Source organism: Pinus tabuliformis, chromosome 8 (genome assembly GCF_031772625.1).
Source record: "Pinus tabuliformis cultivar Carrire ecotype Pingquan chromosome 8, CPIR1, whole genome shotgun sequence".
Taxonomy (NCBI): domain Eukaryota; kingdom Viridiplantae; phylum Streptophyta; class Pinopsida; order Pinales; family Pinaceae; genus Pinus; species Pinus tabuliformis.
The window spans coordinates 1,551,020,071-1,551,036,730 of record NC_142294.1 but is presented as its reverse complement, the minus strand read 5'-3'; the positions used below and the strand labels follow the sequence as shown (position 1 = coordinate 1,551,036,730).

General features: G+C 38.4%; 1 long non-coding RNA gene across 1 annotated transcript; it reads right to left on the bottom strand.

The window, feature by feature from the left end:
- Positions 1–13,679: 13,679 nt before the first annotated feature.
- LOC149241847 (uncharacterized) lies at positions 13,680–16,574 on the bottom strand. Its single transcript, XR_016246598.1, has 3 exons — positions 16,287–16,574; positions 14,671–14,741; positions 13,680–14,536 (listed from the first exon to the last, which is right to left on the bottom strand). It is a non-coding gene; the product is annotated as an uncharacterized LOC149241847 (long non-coding RNA).
- Positions 16,575–16,660: the final 86 nt, after the last annotated feature.

Below are 16,660 nucleotides of genomic sequence, written 5' to 3'. Positions count from 1 at the left end.
CTACGTCTCCGTGAGCTCTTATCAACTTGACTTGGTTTTTTTGGATTATGGCTTGAATTCTTTTACAAGCTCCACACTCAACTCTAGAGCTTACTGAACTGAACCAATGGGCTTAGAAAAACCATATACATCCCTGTCATGGTTGTCCTGATTATGCAAGCAGATCTAGGCTCCCTTGGACTTGATTCCTTCAGCAGGTGCACTAAGCCTCCCTGAGGTTCTTAATGGCACAAACTCCTTCATAATGCTTCAAATGTATCTGAAACCTCTACTACTATCTCTAGTACATATCTGACATCAAAAAATGACTGTTCATTTGCTCAAAATGTGCACCGCATCCCCGATCTAGGCCTTCCTCCACGGTTGGCTCTGGGCTACCTAAAACATCCCTTCAGCATCTTCGACAATAGAAGTCTCGAAATGCCTCTAAAAACACCTTCATTGGATTCATAAGGTTCATTACCGTCAAGAAATACTATTTGTTTGCTGAGAATGGATACTGGTAGCTCCTACAACAGCCTCCAACCCCTGGTGGCCCTAAGCTCCAAAATCTCCTTGGATGAAAATATCCTTCAAGATCACTTCTTCAGGTTATCTGGATTGTTCCAATGGCTTCAGAAGGCCCAAATTAGTATAGGTAGACTCTTCTTTAACTCCCTCATGTCGAAAATTTTTTGTTCAATTCAGTTAATCAGTCTCACCTAAAAATCTTCCACTAAATTTGGCAAATTGCTATTTGAATCCCAACTAGGAGATCTTTGTGGTGCAAGGGCATGAGATGGAGTTTATGTTATAGGATGTTTACTTTTTTACCATACTTCCTCCCCTAGGGGTGGTGGGGGATATTCATCTAGTATTTGTTCGTGGGAGGAACATTACAGAGTTTTTGGAGTGCCATTGTCCACGGGATTTTCGTGTGAAGGGAATGAACATCCCAACCGATGATTTAGATAAGCTAGAGAGACGGGTTGTTGCCGCAATAGTGTTACAAGTCTCGGGCAACCAGGTGTTCCATGAAATCACTAGCGGGCAGATGATGCTAGTTGAGAGTGTTTTGGGAGGGACCTACTATGGGTGGGCTCAAATGGTGTTTTCATTGTTGAAACTCATGTGAAAATCTGGCATCGGAGCCCATATGATCCAAGGATGCACCACTAGGGGCAAGCACTACTGAGAGGGGGAGGAGGGGGGTTCGAGTGTGTGTTCTGACCTAAATTTGTCACACACTGGGATTAGATGCCCCTTTACATAGATCATTATCCCCATTGCAAGATGAACTATCATGGTGATCCTAACCTACCACTTCCACCTGAACAAGCATGGGCGCTAGATTGGTAAGTGTTAAGTTGCTATTTTTATGGTGCATTTAATATTTTTATCACATGTATACGATATTGAGTGTAAAATATGTGGTATGCAGATATAGCACTGGTAATACATAAATGATATGTAGGTCGAGTCGTAGCACCAAGGGCTGCATATGAGGGAACATCATCGTCACGCTAGGGTTCATGTGACAATGCTCCACTTGCTGACCTATGTCATAGATGTGATGTGCTCCTAACTAGATTTATTGAGCGCGGGTGGCATGAGTTAGATGATCGATACAAAGATGAGTGTACAGGCCTTCCCTCAGACTGACGAGCAATCATGCGGCACATGGCAATGGCTGGTGAGGCAGTATGTGATCTATGGGTAGGTGGAGCAAAGCGTTTGGCATGGGATCAGCCAATCGGTGAATAGGGACTGGAGCATGTGGGTCTCCTTTTTTTTTATTGTTGTAACATGCTATGGGGATTCCATATGTATTTAGTGCTATGGGCTGCAAACACTTATATGTTTTATGTGATACATAATATGATTATGCATTTTTATATGATGATGATGGTTCACCATGTGTTTTGTCTATGGTTGTCTTATGTGGTATACATGTGATAAATGCTAATCAAGAATGTTATTTGCAATGGTATCGACATAGTTTGATCCACGTGGATGTTGGTGGCCACCCACCTATCCCATTTGGACCCCCACAACTGTTTCTTTCAGCTTTTAAGTTTCCTTAATTGTAGCACAATTTGCTATTTTTAGTAGTTTTTCGGGTCCTGAACTTCCGGAGCCATTTTGAGGCCCTAAACGACTTTTTTTGGGAAATCTAGGAGCAAAATGGGTCCATGGACCGATGTTGCTCTTCCCAAAATTATAGTTCTCGGATAGATCTTTCTAACGAGCTATTGTATGCATCAAATGAAGATCGGGTGCCAAAATTACGACCCCGAGAAATTGATGTACGAATTTACCCAAACGAGGCCCATAATTTGTCATTTCATCTTCTAGGGTTAGGTTCTGGGATGTGAAGGGTTTTCCATTGTTTCTCAACAATAAGTAGGCCTTCAAGCCTCATTGTAACACAGTTCAGAGCCATGTATCCACCACATCTCCTCTTAGAGATAAGCTACCATCGCCCTAGATGGTTTATTTCCATTATTGTTTGTATGCATATTTCAGTATTTTACATCAATGAAATGAAGTATTATTTACATTGCATATTTGTGTTTATGGTTATCTCTGTAATTTTTTGTGTTCCTATTTAAATCTGGATCAGTGGTATCAGAGCGATCTACTTTTTCTCTGTTTTTCTTTGCATGTCCCCAACGAGGTTGAGATATAAGGAGTTAGGGCTTGAACTGGTTGAACCTTTGCAAGACCAGCCTCGCAAATCCCGACGGCCTCCCATGGCTGATGAAAAGAAAGATGAGGGGTTAGGAAATCGTATCAAAATCTTGCTTGAAGAAGCCCTCAAGTGGTAAAGGAATGCGATGATGGATAGCGTTGCACAGATCCTTCAACGACTACCTAGAAGCAACGCATCGACTTCCAACAGCTACTCTAGAAACACGACATCGTTTAAGGTACAAGTTAATTTTGAAATCCCCATCTTTGAGGGTCAAATAGACGCAAATGTTGTAGATAAATGGTTAAATCTGCTAGATGGGTATTTTTCTGTTCATGAATTTTCAAGTCGGGAAAAGATTGTTTTCGCTCTTCTCAAGGTAGCCCCCCCAATCAAGGACTGGTGGGAAACCTACTACAAGTAGAAGGATGAAAGCACCAACTCACTATTTTCAGTTACACCCACTTGGGATTCATTTCAGGATGCCATCAAGGAGCAGTACTACCCTGTCAAAAGCTAAGAGGACAAATACATAAAGTGGACCACGTTGCAACAGGGAAGCGACCAAGATGTGCTAGAGTTCACTAAAATTTTTCATACCCTTCGCACACAGTTGGGTATCAAAGATTTTGATCTGCATATGGTACTCAAATACCACAGCTGCCTACACAGATACATCCAAGAAGAGATGGAGTTCCTAAACATCTCCTCACTCAGCACGGTGTATCGATACGTTGTCAAAATCGAGAAAAAGTTCAAACAGAAGAAGCGAGACTTTGGATCAGCAAATCTGAAGACCAAAGGACAAAGCCAAGGCGGGGTGACCGAAGACAACCTATTGAAGCAACAAGAAAAGAACAACACCACGAAGTTGAAAAGGGACATAGGAAAGTGTATAAATTTCACCCATAGAACAAACCAATATATGCAATGTCCTAAAGAATAATACTTGTTCTACTTCTACAAAACATTAAGCGGAAGCATAATCAAATTCATAAGCAACATCAAGTAGAAACATGCATAACTGATCAAGAGAAATAATCACACATAACACAAGATATATCTAGGGGAAAGCACCAACATAAAACCCCAACCATGTATTATCAATCAAGTGGAAATCCTCTTCAACATACAAAAAGAATCAGCTCAATAGCTATCCCTCTCTCTCTGTACTCTGATGATCTTCAATTAGAAGTTGAAAATCATGGAATACCTAGGCCTCAATATATAGGCCACAAGTCCTCCAATCTCCTATAATAGATCCTTCTCCATGCAAGGAATACTTACTAGAAATATCCAAGCATCTGATAGTACATTGTCCCACATCTGATCTCAACTGGGTCTCTAACAGAACTGACATGCAACAGTTATCCATGAGCGAATTCTCAGTTATCTGAAATAATAGTTGTCACATGCATGCAAGCATTAACAAACTATATTTTATTATTTTAGCAACTTGTTAAAATAATCTAACTAAACATGACTAGTTAGAACTAAGTGAACTGATTCTCTCATTATAGAACTCATACTTATTCCCTCAATTAGTGGAGGAAATTAAGGATAAATTCATCAATCAGAGGGACAACTCATGTGCATGCTCAAAAAGACTTCAAATTCGAATTTCCTTAACTAATTAACTCAACTAAATTAATTAATTAATATTTCCAACTACTGTTAAGACAAAAATTAATTTTACTTCCTATAGATAGACTAGGGACTACTATAAATAGGAAGGGACCCAGAAATGCTATTTTTAAAACTTTCTATTTTTAGCAATTTCACCTCTCACCCAATATGGCCAATGACCGCACTGGCCTAACTGCTATTTTTAGACATGCTATTTTTAGCAGGTCTATTTTTAGCACATTCTAAATTTAGCATTTCTTGTTGCCCATTTTTCAACAGAAAGTGGTGTGAGTTCCACAAGAGCCCCTCTCACAACACAAGTGAGTGTCGGACCAAGAGGTCACTGGTGGCCGAGTTGAAGGCTTCTAAATCATATACATGTTCCAACCCTGAGCCAAAACCCGACAAGGGGAGTGGAAAAGGGAAGCAGATCATTGGTGTGGATGCTAGCACCACTGTTGCCACCGCCAGGATCCAGAAAAATGAGTCCGAAGATCTAGAGGAGGGGGAATGTCTTTTCCACTCACAGATGTGGGTGAAGGGTTTGCCGCTACTATTCATTGTCGACAGTGGTAGCCAAAAGAACCTCATTACAGTAGAGGTTGTGAATTTGGGCCTACTGACTACACCACACCCACAGTCGTACAGTATCAGGTGGCTTCATGAAGGATGAGATCTCAAAGTTTGTTAGCAGTGCCACCTTCCCTACAACATCAAACCCTTCACAGATGAGGTATTGTGTGATGTTACACCTCTGGATGTTTGTGATGTACTATTAGGCCAACCATACTTGTGGAGGTGACATGTTGTGTATGAGTCAAGGCCTCGCGTTGTCATTATTTCTTAGTGTAATTCATTATACAGGATACCAGAGGTAGCGCCACCTACCACCACCTCTTTGATCACTTCTAAGAAAGGTAGCAAGCTTATCTCCCAGACTAGGAAATTCATCTGTCTAGTTCGCTCCAAAAGTAAGGGGAAGATCGTCACCACATCCATGACCCTCGTGAAGGGTTCCTCTACGCAGCAGCAGCAGCAAAGGAATACGGTCATGATAGAACACAGAAACAACTTCTCCTCACCAACAAGGGTAACACACAATCTTTAGGTGGGAAACAAAGTCTGGTTGCATTTGCAGAAAGAATGCCTTACAAGAGCCCATCAAAAGCTCCGACGACGCCGACATGGTCCTTACACCATTACTAAGGCTGTGGGAAATAATGCTTTGTAGCATAGTATTCCTCCATTCCTTCTCCTGCACCAAGTGTTTAATGTGTACGGCCCTCGACCATGCTTCCCACCTTTACTAGATAGTTCCGAGATTGCAAAACAGCTCCCCAGGGACCAAGTTCAGCAGATGGAGGAACTTAATGAAATGGGGACCATTGCTTCCTAAGGGGGGAGGAATGATCCACGTGGATGTTGGTGGTCACCCAACTATCCCATTTGGACCCCCAAAACTATTTCTTTCATCTTTTCAATTTCCTTAATTGTAGCACAATTTACTATTTTAACAGTGTTTCGGGTCCTGAACTTCTGGGGTCGTTTTAAGGCCCTAAACGATGTTTTTTGGGAAATCTAGGAGCAACATGGGTCCATGGGTCCATGGACCATGTTGCTCTTCCCAAAATTATAGCTCTTGGATAGATCTTTCTAACGAGCTATTGTACGCGTCAAATGGAGATCAAGTGCCAAAGTTACGACCCCAAGAAATTGATGTACCAATTTACCCAACGAGGCCCACAATTTAGCTTTCATCTTCTAGGGTTAGGTTTTGCGATGTGAAGGATTTTCCATTGTTTCTCAACAATAAATAGGCCTTCAAGCCTCATTGTAACATAGTTCAGAGCCATGTAGCTGCCACATCTCTTCTTAGAGATAAGCTACCATCGCCCTAGCTGGTTTATTTCCATTATTGTTTGTAAGCATATTTCAGTATTTTACATCAATGAAATGAAGTATTATTTCCATTGCATATCTGTGTTTATGGTTATCTCTATAATTAGTTGTTTTCCTTTTTAAATCTGAATCATAGTTATTTTGGTCTCTAGGAACATGACTAAAAGTGATGGTTTGAAACTCACGCACCAACAACTTAACTCGTAGATATTTTCTAAATAAGACTTGGTTATGCACATGATACACACCATTCAATTGCATGAAAAGTAGCAAGGAATCTAAATGAACATGAAGATGAAGGATGCGATGGGGAAGGGAATTGACTAAAAAACCTGTCATTGCATCATATCCAGCCTAGTTATTGGTGGCAAATCTAATGCACACAATGTTTGAATGGACTAACGTCTGCAAGGGAGTAAAAATGGCACATGCTGTCGAGGCTAGATTCCTGGTGAAATGACTTGGATCATCGCCATAACCGATACATGGTGTGGATGATGGATCCATATGAAAGGCACAAAAGACAACAAATGAGATGAAGCAACCTACCTAATTACATTATAGAAATAAAAAAATGCAAACCAATGGGATATTCTATGAGTGAAATTTCTTCAGGTAGAGTGCACTAGAAGAATTAGGAAGGAGGTGGCCTTCAAAATCCTCCAGAAAATATATACCCTTAATTAAGTGCAAGGTTAATCGGTGGTAGACATAGCTTCCATGATGTCCCCATCAGAATGAAAGATGGGCGAGTGGGACGAAGATTAACTACATGATGCGGTAGGAGTACCCCATGCATCATGCTGAGAAACAAGGTTCACATATGCATCATCTGAACTGGTAGACGATGAGCTAGTAAATGGAAAATCTATTGACGTTGAGACTTGGGCTTCCGACGAAGGAGGTTCGATAGAGGCGCATGCAGAAACCTCAGAATGTTTTGTCTATGATGAACTCAAGAATGATGACAGGTAAAGGATATGGGTCGTTCCATCATCTCGACATTGGGGGGAGGGATCACAATGGTAGGATCAGAGTCCCCTTGTTCTGGTACACTAGGGGTACAAGAATCCATAAGTAGAGGAGTAGACGATTGACTACGAGTGGCCTCGTATTCACAAACCGCTTGAAGCCAATCTTGAAATTCAATGAGACGAGGGCAACAATGGGAATAATGATCACACAAGGCATAAGGGTGATTTTTGTCTAATGTTTTGAGCTTCTTGGCTAGTCCCAGTAAGGTAACTTGGACCTTAGGAATCTCTGACTCAAGGAATGTTTCATGAACTAAATGTTTGAGACGAGAAGCTCAAGATATTTATTGGTGGCATGCCCAACAGCCTCACACACACTGCATGGAGGGGGTGGATTTTGAGCTTTAGGAGCTGGAGGTGTTTTGGGAGCCTTATCCTTACGCTCCCTTTTCTTGGCTTTGCCCCCCTTTCTCGATGCTTTCACAACAAGAGTGGGTTCTTATTGAGGTGGCGATGGAAATGGAGCAGTTATAGAGGTTGTAGGGAGGAGTTGAACTATGGTCAAAGCATGATATGGTCACTAGGATCCCCAAAGTCATGTTGGGGAGGACCATTGAACCCTTGAGAGGGATAAAAAAGATTCCCTGTGGAGGAAACAAGACAGGTATCTATCCGGTAGGGTAATGTCCTAACAGAACAATTCCTCGATGTTTGAGACGTAGAGAAATGGTTCTTGGTGGGAACAAAAAGGAGGCACCCACAAAACAAGGAGGTCTTGGGGGTGGATCTAGATAGGATGGTACCCTTGTGGTGCTGAGAAGCTAGTTGCAGATCAAATATACTAGGCTAGTTTTGAGAAGATTGTGACGCTTGTAACATGAAAACACTCAAAGAGCTAGATTGAGAAATAAGAGGGGGATGACCGGAGAAAGAACCTGATAAGGAGGAATATTTGTATAATTCAGCTGAGACACTAGTGAAAGGGATACTGGTGCTTGTCAGACATTGATGAGAAAATGGACTCAGGGGAGGTGAAGGATGTCGACTCGTAGTATGTCAACTGGTCGATGGTGATGATGTTCCCTTCATGGGGGAAGCACGCCTTGCAGAAAACCATAGATGTGATGATTGACATGGCATAAGTGTAACTATGACCCAAGAGAATATTGTAATCTAGAGGGGCATCAATAACCTCAATGTCGACATGAATAGTCTTGCGTGCAAGAGTCACTGGAAAATTGTAATACATTCCAAGAGGCTCGGAGGAGTGACCATCCCAAGAATGAAAAGTGATGGTGGATGGGGAAAGCTCAAGTGACTTAAGTTGCTTCCAAGAAGAAACAAACATAACTAATCAAGTCACCAAGATACACTCTCACTCATTAACTACATTGTGTTTTAAGGTCAATATTTATCGTTTGAACAGTCAATAATTGTGTGGAGAGGTACTCTCTAGCTATGTAGGGTTGACATGTTTTTTTTCTATGTGGTTCATGGTCCTAGATCACTATGTCCACAAAGTATTTGTGACTAGAAATGGTTGTTCGCTTCATGCCAGCTCAACCACAACATTAGTGACTAGGTCAAATTACATAAAAGTAAAATAAAACTAAAAAATTAAAAATAAATTAAGATGACTATTAATGTCTACTAAAACCAATATGGTCTATGAGACATTAAGAAAGTAGGATATCAAATGAGATTCTTTAATATTTATTTCTATTACTCAAATAAAAATATTAAATTAATATGTATATCTACCAAGGGCCCAAAACCATTTTTAAAGTGAAAAGAGATATGATCCTCTTGACCCTTAGTTAAATATCAATATAAAACCCTAAAAATAAATGTAAACTGAACTCAAAACATTTTTACTACAAAATTAAACTAGAAATAATAAAAAAAATTAAGTTAAAATAAAAATAACTTCATGGTATTCGCTCATGGTATAGGCCCATGGTATGATAACCCATGGTATTTACCGATAGTATTCATGTGGAATTATTTAAAGGGTGAAATGAAAGTGTCCTAGATCCATCTTACTCTTGATGAACCAAGATCCACATGGATCAAATCTCTCTCTATCGATTGATAATTATAATTGTTGTTAAAGCTTAAGGAGTCCATCCCATATTCCAATTTATCCGCCATTCTCTCCTCCTGCATAATCCTTTTCATCCCTTTCAGTTTTATAGTTTTTTCAGTCCATTTCGAGTATATTGAAACTTTGATGAAAGGGATTAATAATTACCATTACCAATACTTAAACCTGTTGATTATGATTTCACTCGAGGAATGTCTTTAAGTTTGGGTATTGGTAATGGGATGTTCATGAAAGGGATAGTGGAGTTGTTACTAATAATAGAGAGGAGCCAATGGCCGTGTGGTAGTCATTTTTTTGTAACAAGTGGTTTGAAATAGAGGATATTAATAGAAGATATCAAATAGAGGAGAGATTGATATCCTCACAGATTCTAAAGTAGTTATTGATTAGGTCTTGGGGAATTGTGTTTTTGAGTATCGATTTCTAATTTGATGAAAATATCATGTTAAAGCTCATGGTATTCAAGAGGATTTCCTTCTCTCACATATATAGAGAACAAAATCAGTTAGCTAATGACCTCTCATAAGAAGAGTGTATCATGGAGCCGGAAAAGATCAAGTCCTCATAGATGGAGAATGGAGTCATTAAAATATGAAGCTTTTTCTTTTTTTCGAAGTTATGAATAACTAGCATTTGCACCTAATGTTGCAAAGGAAATGCCGTAAGGCATAAAGTGTGGAAGAATAGGGACATGTGAATGGGCATTGTTGAAAGCAAGGGTGGATGATAAAGAGTTGCAATTGAAATTGTTAGTTATGTGTATGTTGAATATAGATATTTTATAAATAATAGTGTGTAGAAGAATAATGACATGTGAATGGACATTGTTGAATGCAAGGGTGGATGATATTGAGTTACACTTGAAACTATTAGTGATGTGTGTTTTGAATATGGGTAAGTAATAGTAGTGTGTGGAAGAATAGCAACATGCCAAAAATAAGGTTACTGCAAAAGAAACAAATTCATGGTACACGTGAATTCACCCTCGCAAGCAATCCATTCAAACCTTCTATGCTGAGTTTTCTCCGTGCTAAATATTTATACTTTTCTGCCTTCCATAGTTCTAAGAGAACATGATGGTCAGAAAAATTGTTGCAATTAGGAAGGGACACCAACCTCCTTGTGGTACCTTATTCAATACAGATGATAGATAAACGCCTTCAAAGATAGCAAAAAACAGAGTGAAGGGTAGTATAAGCAAAATATTTTGTGTAAACGATGTCCCGTGCACTATTTGTCATAGATTATCGTTCTAATATTCCCACCAGTGAAGGAAACAAGTTTTTCCAAGCCCCAAAAGTCAATAAAAACAACATATTATCAATACAACAATGCAAAGGTTTCTATCTTCCTATATTTTACATCACAACTGAGCATCAAGGGCTGGCACTTCCAAAGGAGCGTGATCAATTCTTCTTAAAATTCGCCACAAACAAAACAACACCATCAAGACCAGTAACAATTTAAGTAAGAAAAATAAAATATCTAACCATATATATGCTATTATTCTCCGTTGGTAATTCATAAGTGGTGACATTTCAAGAGCTGATGCGAATTCAAGCAGCAAGCTAGCCAATGTTGTCAATTTGTTGTAAAACATTTGGTAGACAAACTTTGAATCTCAAATTCACCAAACAATGAGTAGTATTAAATAGCTCTAATTATCTCCATATAGCCAAGCTGACATATCCACTGTCAAAACTGAAGTAAATTGAAAACGCTATCAAAACTTTTATCTCTTCCAAAACATAATTTAAAAACACATTGTAATATCTTGTCCATCTTTTGCTATCTAATGATAACCTAAAAATCACAAAACTTTGGTATTCTTCTTCTACAATGCCAAGATTTCAAATCATGATTCATACGTAGATAATCTACCATAAATTCCATAAATTTAAAAATGAATGCATATTTAAAACATGGTAAATGCTTAGAATTTTCATTATATACTGAATATCAGTACATTATGATATTAAATAAGGCAACATTTTTCATCCCTGTGGTGGAAAATAAGATCAAGGGAAGCAGCTAAGAGCCATGGACTGTTTTATGATTGAGAATGTTGCTGTAATCAATGCTTGACTGGCTACAATGGCTGCTAAAGTGGCAACAATGAACATTAACCAATACACGGGCTGTAGTATTGCTTTGTAAAATGTAGAGCCTATGTCCCCTGGGTTTTCTATCAAATAAGTCACTTGTCTCGTATATGTGATAAGCAGAGATGGGTAAACCAACACACAGAAAGCAAGCTGCAATGAAAAACCCAAATTTCTCATTATGGTACTAAAACTTGAGGGTGAAGCACGCAGGTATGATGAAATACTAATAATTATGTCCTTGACATATAGCTTGGACCTGGATTGATTTCCTGTTGAAATGGGCGAAGTCTGCAAACATGGCCTCCGCACTGGATCCAGCCAGAACAAAGCACTGATGTTAGTGTTTCTATTTGTATAGCTTTAACATAAATAATTGGGATGAAGTTACGAATTTTGTTTGAGAAAATCATTGGTATGGATTTATCAATTCAGTTAGAAAACAGTTCCAAGTATACTATATGATAAAATGAGACACATATCATCATGCGAATAATCAATACCTGTTATACATAAGACTAAACCTACAAGCATCACCCATCCTTATTAGTGATATTCATGAAAGTAATAGTATATATAATATGGGTTGAATGCCTTGAATGCTCTAGGACAATATTTCACAATATTATACTATCCTATCATGATGTTGGTCACGAACCAGGCAAACATTATGGGTGAGAACATGAAGCTAACTTTAATTGTACTGAGTACTTTGCTATATAATATGGGTTGAATGCCTTGAATGCTCTAGGATAATATTTCACAATATTACACTATCCTATCATGATGTTGGTCACGAACCAGGCAAACATTATGGGTGAGAACATGAAGCTAACTTTACTTGTACCGAGTACTTACACTCTAGATGAAACACCAATGTATTCAAAATGCTTCTGAGTACTCTAGGTGAAATTCATAGCACTCAGTGCCATTCATTTCGATACAAAGACAAAACATGATTTCCAACTATGAAATCTGAAAAATGAGGAACTGGTTATCAGAAATTATGTAGCTTGCCTAACATCCCATGGCATAAATATCCAACTGTGGATCCTCTTTCCAACAACTTAATTAGTCTTCTCACTTTTGGATTTGGGTACAGCCTTGTATGGTATCTTGATTGCAGATTCCCCAAATATTTAGGGGAGCAGTTAAATATTTGACAGCATTTTTTATTTCGATTACAGAATCCCCAAATATTTGGAGGCGCAGTCAAATTTTTGACTAAGTGTTTTATCTGGATTGCAGATTCCCCAAATATTTAATAATCAGGCGGACATAAAAACCGTGAAATTTTTAACCGTGCCCATATCGTTGTCCATCCAATTGCCAAATATTCAGAAAATCGGCAATCAGATAAGCTCCAGGATATGGACGTGGATGCTATTTTCCAGGCATTACATGGATACAAGAAGTCTTTACACCGGCTGGCGGGCTGAAATGAATGGCAGGTAGAGAAGATAACGTTTGATCATCTTGAAGGGGCAATGTAGAAAATATTCTGTTGACTTAGCCTGAGGATATTCACACTGATAGAGATACGTACGATTTGACATAATCTTTAAATGTTCAAATGAGTCATGAAAATAACTGAATCATTTTAAATAAGAATTATCGTTGTCTTTAATGAACTGTCCATATATATCAAAACATTTCGAGGCCTATTAGAAGTGCACTCGAGAAATATACATGTATAGACACACGGTTTTCTTTTTAATTGAAGTGAGGTTGGGTGTATTTCCATAACAATGTCTTCCCTGACGAAGTCCATGCAATTTGTGGTTAATTTATTCACTACCCATGTAATTATATCTCTAATTATCACCTCACTTCAGCTGACTTGCAAGGCAGCACCTGCAAATGCCAGAGTGGAGTCCTTTCCAGGATATCATGGCAATATTAGTTATGAGATATATGCTGGGTAAGTGCCATATCTATCCAAGGTAAAGTATATTTATTCATGAATAAAGTTCATGTTCAAATGTAACAATAATTGAAAGTAACAAATTCAAAGTGCCAGATTTTTCACTGGAAAGAATATTTATTCATTAACACAGTCATTTTCAAAAATTTTCAAAAATAGCATGCATGAATTTGCCCCTGTTTGTAAATAAACAATTAGCTGTGTACTTATGCAAAGATTAAGAACATAACCAAAGAGTTCATAGCTTGTAGAATGTTCATAGCTTGTAGAGTGCATGCTTATATGACAAAGAAAGACAGAAAAACATAAAAGATATACAGATATCTAATTGTTATGCACAGACTGTGAATATGTTTGAACAAAGTTTAATTCCTATGGATACTTAATAAATTTGGTGACAATTGAAGCTAAAAAATATTAAAGTCAAAATTGTTGCATGGAGAGTTCAAAATATGTAAAAGACTAGGAGCGAAAATTGTTATATGGAGTGCTTACAGATGTGATTCTACCACTCTTATATTCTATTGGATGAACAATTAACTGCATGAAAGTCTTTGTGTTTTCTTCATATTCATGCAGGTATGTGACAGTTAGTGAGGCCAATGGAAGAGAACTTTTCTACTATTCTGTGAAGTCAGAAAGTAATCCAGCAAATGATCCACTTCTTCTTTGGCTTGAGGGAGGTCCTGGTTGCACTGGTTTCACTGATTGTCTATGAGATTGGTCAGCTATGGGAATTCTTGCTCTTATTATCTATTTCAATGCTCAAAGTTGCTATTTACTGAATGAATTTTGATCTTGTACACATTAAGTTTTCAAATTGTGTAATCTGGCCATGGGAACAGCTTGTTCAAATGGCTAACTGTAAGCTCACTTTTACCCAAGTTGTTGGAATTGGCACCCAAAACCGAGTCAACTGCTGTTCTGGAGGTATGGTGCCTGCCAAATTATTGCCCTCCAGGGATCTGCACAAGAAGGTATATACTTATGCGAGTGCATTTAAAATAATCAAAAGGGAGACATGCTAATGCATTTGTTAATAATATCCAGCGTCGGGCTCGATCAAAGTGCACCAGATTGGATTTATCTTACATTATGGCAATGTTTGACAAATTTCCAATTTCATTGGGAATGGCACCACTAAGCCAATTCAAAGCCAGATCCAAATTCTGTAGATTCTTTAGTTGACCAAGTTCTCTCGGTATGGTACCCAGTATATTGTTTGCACGAAGGTTCCTGCATAAGATACCAATTTGCTCGAGGTTGTTCATGTCAACAGCTCGACAAACATATTCATATTTCTAGACTAACTTATAACTGTACAAAAACTTGGCTCATGTGCAAGCTTCATTTGAGTAATAGGCACTTACAGGTCTGCGGCGAAGCTAGAAGGGCCAATTCTGGTGCTAGAACCCCTTTAAGAGATGAGTTTGGAAGATTTCTGCATATAAATTTTTTAAACTTATTCAAGTACTTTGAATCTCAAGTATACAATGCATCAAAAGAAAACAACTGATTCAAACAACTTGGAGAGACTCAACATCAAATGTTCTTTCAATTCTACTCATTTGAAATTAAAAATGGATCTGTGATTCAATTCATCATGGGATTCTAGGTCGCACAACACCAGGACTTGGGACATGCAAGAGACATGGATACGAGCGTCCAACACAGGACACAGCAACATTCGAAATGTGACAAGGATATATATATATATATTCAAAAATTTAGAACATTTACAAAATATCAATATTGATGCAACTAATTCCTACATCAAACATACAAGAAATTGGAGTATTCAAGAATCAACACACATAAAATAGTAGTTTAGGAGTTAGAACTATAGCTTTCTCATTGAGTCCCTTGATGTCATCGAAATCACAATGTATTACATAGACACTAATATTACAGGTAGACATGCCAATGGCAAAATACAAAGTAGAGAAGATAGCAGATACGGTGGATATGTTCTTTCTTGAGCTTGGTGTCTTGTTATAGCAAAGTGGTTTGCTCTAGAATGTGCACACTATTTTTTGTGTTCTAAATTGACTCTCTATTATCAATGCAACTAAATACAATGATCATCTGATTGCCCTCATTTTTCTAGGGAAAATAAAGGTTCCCTGGAAACACAAACTGACTTTCACCAATTTAAGAGTGACATAGTGGGTGAGTTCTAGGCACCTGCCAAAACATGGTCGAAATTTTTGTGCGCTTTGCAGGTTTGACAAAAGCAAAAAAAGCATCCTGCAACTTCGGAGTGCAATAAGATTTGCAAATTCTGTAAACAAACTTTAGAGAAATGTAGTTTGAGAAGTGTTATTTTCCTGATAAATAATTGGATTGCTCAAAATTTTACAAGGTTGAAGCCAGGCATAGAAGATCCAACTATAGAGCTTCATAGGGCAAATGGTTGCATATACAAAGCCATACATTCCCAAGTTCCAAGTTCTCTGTACAATTAACGCTTAGAAGCCATCCAATTAAAAGGGAACTAGGGAGGGTACATTGTCACCTATTGTATACTCCCTCTGCACTTTGGGCTAGTGCTTTTCTGCCCTCAGGAGAGATCCTTATGTGATCTAAAGTGCAAAAAAAATGACTTTGACCAACAAAGACACTTGGTATCAGAAAATTAGTTTACTGTAATTCAATTGTTACACCTAAATTCTGCTGAGAAATTGATGGGACATCAAGCTAATGTTCAGATCAGCTCTTATAATCATTAATTTGCTAAAATTCTTTGTGCAAATCTGCTCTCAAACACCTCAAATCTGCAGACCCACATGTAAATCTCCAAAAGCAATGATGAGAAACTCTTAAAATTTTGTTTGTGACTGTAGTGCCTTGAATTCTGTGGGTTATGGAGACAAGTGTAGAAGAAAATTAACTGAGCAGGAGTGATTCCCAAGGCCAACCAATTCAGAAAATTCCAAGTAATAAAAAACACCGACAAAATGAGAATTAGCCTCCAAGTAACTGTCACCTTTATCCAATGCCATGCATACAACGTTTAGAGATATTGACTTCAAATTCAAAGTGGATGTCAACAGTCAGATTACTTCAAAAGCACCTTTTCCCACCAAGTTCAATGATGCAGAAGCATCATCACCACCCCACCATGGTTGCAGCATCCCATGAACATTGAGAAGAGGTCAAGCGAGATAGCACTGTGGAAGAGACAGTGGGTAATTTTCGTCCCAGCATTCATCCTCCACCATCCAAATTCCCTTGCTTTCATCTGACAACCCACGGTTTCCCAGACCCAAGGATTCTCGTAGTCAGCTGGAACTTCTGTTTCAAGAGGATTCGATCAGTATTTCTAACGTTTACATTTTGAGCAGTCCAAGTTGTTAACAA